Genomic DNA, 5,693 nt, shown 5'->3' on the forward strand with positions numbered 1-5,693 from the left:
GATGTCTCTCCCGTCATATAGGAGGGATAGATCCCATCTACATCACTCACATCCCTCCGCATAATTTGTTACATACCCAGTAATCGCCTTTATAGTCCACGGGTGACGTTTGACGAAACCAAAGTACATAACTCCTTTTGTAGGGAACCATGGTGACTTCAGGTCTAAGGACTAGTAGTCATACTAATAGACACATGAGAAAGTATATGACACTCATATAACGATCCATGATACTTTCTCATGGCGGGTCATTCAGTATACATTCTCCAATGCATACCCATGTGTCAACTTGATATCTCTATATCCATGACTTGTGAGATCAAGTCATCGAGTTGACCTACATGCTAGTCTTATTGCATTAACATTGTCCCTGAATGTTAATACTCGACTAGGAATGATTAAGAGTAGTGTTCCCTATATCATCTCACTATCGATTCAACTAACCGATTGATATAGGTGAGAACCTTCTACTCAAGGACGTTATTATACTTAGTTTATTTGGCACCAATACAAGTAAGTATAATAACCAAAAACCAAAAGTCTTTATTTATATTGAATATGATACAACAAGTCCAAAATACAATTATCAAATGATTGGCTCTAGGGATCTAGCTAACAATTTCCCTTGGTCGAGGTGTTATGAACGCTCGGGGAGAAGAGGAACGGACGTGAGCGCGGCGGCGGCGGCGCATCGGTTGGGGAATGGAAGAAGAAACGACCGAAGGTTGAGGGCTCGGGCATGCTGGGGAAGGAGGAAAAACGGAGGAAAGAAAAAGAAAATAAAAGAAAAGGAAATGAATTAAAGAAAATAGATATTTCCTCGTTAAAACGGGGTAGTCTAAACAGGCTTTCCCGGCCCCAATACTGATCCCTGTAACCCGAGCCATACGGTATCCGAAAAATTCTTGAATTTTTTTTGAAAAATTTCTGAAAATTCCCTTATTATTATTCCCCCTTTTCGGTATTTTACATTTCTATTTAGCTTTGTAATATAGTGTTTTAACTATTGTAATAGACTTCTCCACCAGAAGTAGACTTAATTGCAAACCAAGTAAATCTCTATGCCTCTTTGTTTTTGTTAATTAGCTTCTTAATTATTTTTGTACAAGTGTTTATTTTAATCAAGCTGTAAGATCTATAAATGTATTTCTTGTTTTTATCATGTAGGGCAATTCATCCCCCACTTGTCTACCGCTAGGGACCAACAAGTGGTATCATAGTCCAGCCAATTCAGAAGGACTAATCGCTGACCAAAGCACAGAAGACAATTGTCGGGCCGAACATCTACCCACCAAAGTTTGAGGGGGAGTTTGTAATTTGGAAAAAGAAATTAGAGATATTTTTCAAAACTGAATTTGAATTTTTAATAATAATGAAATATAGTTTTATAGTATCGAAGGATCAGCAAGCAAAAGTGAAAGAAGAAGATCAATGGATGAAAAAGGAGCAAGCTGACTTCGTGGCAAATGGGAAGATAGAATTCCATCTGCTAAGCATTTTACTGCCATAAGAAGTCAATCAGAAAAAACACTAAGAATCAGCCAAGGAGTTCAGGGAGAAATTCTAAGAACTACACGAAGGAACATCATAGGCAAAACTAGCGAGATAGGACCTTCTCTGGAACTAGATCAACAACCTCCCGTTAGAAGAAGGCGAAACCGTCACACACCTCCACTCACGGATCAAAGAACTCATCAACGGAATCACGAATCTCAGAGAAAATGTAACCAACCAAGATTCACTAAGGTTAAGACTTTTGAATGGTCAACCCTAGTAGATGTATATTTCATCTCTAGGGACTTAGAGGTAAGTAATTTAGAGGAATTGTTTTTGATATTTGAAATTCACGAATCTGGATATGCAGATGTAAAAATGAAGACAAAGTAGAACATTACCCTAATGGCTAAAATGGATAAACCAGAATCCAAAACTTCTCTCAATGATGATGAAACAACATTCATGGCAAGGATGTTCAAAAGTTTTTTTAAAATTAATAAGTTTAATCAAGTGTATGGTAAAAGAAGGAAAAGGAAGGTAAGATTCTACCACTGCAATGAAGAAGGGCATGACAAAGACAACTACCCAAAATTAAAGATCAAGGAGAAAAACAAGAAGCTGATCCAGATAAACCATAGAAACCCAAAGCCGATGTGGGATGAAACGTCGTCAGAGTCGGAGATCAAAGCACATGCTGGACTTGCATTGATGGCATGTTACCAAGAAGAAGAAGATGAAGCAAGCTCATATGCATTGAGCATCAAGAACATCGATGAAGATGGAGCAATGTCAAAAGGAAGCAACACTACAAGGGGAGCTTCAGATCAAGGGATTGACGAGGTAAGTCAGATACGGACTTTACCTCCTGATAAGTTGTACAAGTTTATAAAAATCTTATTTAAAACTTCCTTTCAATTAGAAAATGATAATAAAAAATTATTAAAATAAAATAATGTGTTAAAAGAAACCTTAACAATATCTTGTTGATTGGAAGATTTCAACAAACCAAAAACATAAAATAAAAATTTAAAAGAACAAATACAAAATTTAAAATTTTTTGTATGTTCGAATGTGATTCCTTCAAATTTTAGAAATTTTCAAGGACTCAATTGGAATCTTAGATTTTAAGATAAGACAAATTCAATAATAAGTGTTATTTGAGTAATAATCTTATTGGATTTTTAGGAAATTTTTAGAAATTTTTGGGATTTAAATGGAATTCATATGATACATTTTAAGGGGATGGATCTAATAGGTTTGGTGAAAGATTGTTAGGATTATCACATAAGTGGGAGTTGTTTTAATTGATTAAACTAGGATGGATTACATTAACCTAGGTATAAGAAATAAAAACTTAAGTTTCTCTTCTTCTAATCACCCGATTCCCCTCTTCCATCTTTCCCCTCAGATCTCTCTCACTCACGCGAAGCCACTTCCCTTCTCCTCCGATTTGCTGATCACTATCACCTCGATTCACCTGTCATCATCGTCCCTTGTCACGTCATCTTGTGTCTCACCATCGCACGAACATAGCTAGTTCTGTTCCATAGCTGCCATCGCCACAACCTTCTTCTTTGCGTTGCAACCGACCACCACATCCCGACACCGGTTGCCAGCCGTGGTAAGCCTTGATCGCGGGATGCTAGTGCTTGAGAGCCCTTCAAGTGCCACTCAAGTTCTGCCTCTCAGGGGGCAATAATCGTCTTCTACGTGCGAAGACAACTTGGCGACGTTGCAAATCTGTAGTTGCATCTAACCGACGGCTGTGCAGGAGTTGCCATCACCGATCTACTTCTCCATGAGAGCTGTGAGGCCCACGCCATCAATCCTTCTTTCTCCCCACCACTGCCTATCGTCGTCTACCCTACAGCTGAGTGGATGCTCTTGAGCAGATTTTCTTCCTCACTTTGATTAGTCCCTCTTGCGTGCTCTTGCTGAGATCAAGCTCCACACCGGGCTCATTGGCACATAACTGTTAGTATTAGCCCTAGTACCAATTATGAGATGGTTGTAAAGGACACATTTTGTATCATATATCATTATTAATAAAAGGCAAAGTTGGTTATTATATTTATTTTAGTTCAGTGCCAATTGAATAAGTATAATAATGTCCTTGGGTAGTAGGTTCTTATCTACATTATATCAATTGGTTGAATTGTGATGTGCGTAGATTATATACAGTTTTATACATACTTGGACGCACATCTACTTGTACTTCATGTGCAAAATCTATGTTTATTGCACCCTATTTCATTATAATGTCATGCTTCCATTATATTTTGTTCGGAGATCTACTCTTTGCTTGATTTGATTGATAGGACATGATTTGGAGTAAAAACGGAGTTTAAATGAAGTCGAGAGCTTCTAAGGTGACACGGGCATGCAAAACTAAGTTTCTTTCATGTTCTGGTCGTGTGGCACCCACACTGCCGTGTCAAGGCCGTGTGGGGGGCGTGTAAAGGCTGTGTGAACCTCACACGGTCGTGCAAAGGCCGTGTGGAACTTTTAGCACTTCAGACCAAAAGTAAAATGACCATAAGTTTGTGCTCGCTTAGAGTTATGAGCCGTTCCAGATAATCAAATGTAGATAACTTCAAGATCTACAACTCTTATGAAGACTTCAACCAGAGAAAACCACGTCTTGAAGGTATAAAATGCGTTTCTATGTGACACGGCCTTAGCACAGGGCCATGTAAAATCCCTGCACCATACACCAAGAGTAAAACAGGCGTAACCTTGTGCTCCATTGGAGTTTTGGGCTGTTCTTTGAAACAATTTGTAGATAACTTCAGGATATACAACTTTGATGAAGACATCAACTAGAGAAAATCCAATCTTGATGGAGTAAAAGATGTTGCAATAAGACATAGCTATGCAGGGCCAATCAAGGGGTGTGAGAGCCACATGGCCATGTTATGCAAGGGGGTGTGAGCTCCACATGGCCGTGTGAGCCATATGGCCCATGGCCGTGTGAGCCACACGGCAATGTAAGGTTTCGAGAGGAGAAGAATGACATGGTCGTGTGAGCCACACAGCCGTGTAAGGTTTCCAGAGGAGAAGAATGACATGGCCGTGTGAGCCACACGACCATGCAAGGAGTGCAGTGGCAGAGCCAGACATGGCCGTGTCTCGCACATGGTCGTGTGAGACAGGCAAAGAGGGGAGTGGGCCAGGCCGTGTCCCACACACGACCAGGTCCTGGGGACGTGTGGCACCCGATTTTCCCCCTCTATATAAAGGTTTCTTCTTCATTTCAAATGGGATCTTCTCCCTTTTGGGGGGAATTGAAGGTTTGGGCGTTCCTCCACCTTCTTGGAGGGATTCCGACGATTCTAAAGGCGGATCTTCAACGTTTTAACTCTAGGGAGCGAGGACTGGATCCGAAGACGGTCTTCATCGTAGATAAGCTTTTCTTCCCTATCTTTCTTAGATTTGGGGATCAAGATGTTTATCTTTTCTTCTTCTTTTGGATACTTTCTTTGTTCCATGGATTAGATCTCTTGTTCTAGGATGGAGGGAGTATTTGTAATGGAAATTTGATGTAAACTCTTATGGATTTGTCAAAATACCTATTTCTATGATTTTGCCCTGTTTTGTATCTATTCTTTCTAGTGTGGATTATTGTGATTAGGGCTTAATTACCATGCTTGATTGAATGTTTTAATACCTTGTGGATCTTGTATGGATTGCTTCTCATTCGATTTTTTGAGGGCCATTCGTGACAGGAACATTCCCGTGTAAGGACATTTGAGGGGTAATCTTGAGAGGGAAATTAGGTATTTCAAGAGGGTAGGATGGATTAGATGCATTAATCTTTATATCTAATAAGGTTGAGAAGTAGTGATTTCTATGTTGATTTTTCGAGGGACGCACATGACAGGCAAGCCCGTGTAAGGACAACATAGGGTTCATTCCTAATTGATCGCATTTAGATATATTTTAGTCCTAGGCCGGTTGTCTATTGCAAGAGGGAACCGACAACCTTCTACAAGCGGTGGACAATTGAGAAATAAGATTTGGTAAATGATTACATTGAATAACATTACAAAGAAACTGAAACTCCAAGAATATACCTTTATCATTGCCCTTATTCTTGTTTCATATTCTTTTATTTCTTTGTTTACCTTTCATAATTACACTTAGACTTTGTAAATTAATTGATTGGTTGTTTAGCTAAATCGTTTTGAAACATCTTT

Source organism: Zingiber officinale, chromosome 9A (assembly GCF_018446385.1).
Source record: "Zingiber officinale cultivar Zhangliang chromosome 9A, Zo_v1.1, whole genome shotgun sequence".
NCBI classification, from domain to species: Eukaryota; Viridiplantae; Streptophyta; class Magnoliopsida; order Zingiberales; family Zingiberaceae; genus Zingiber; species Zingiber officinale.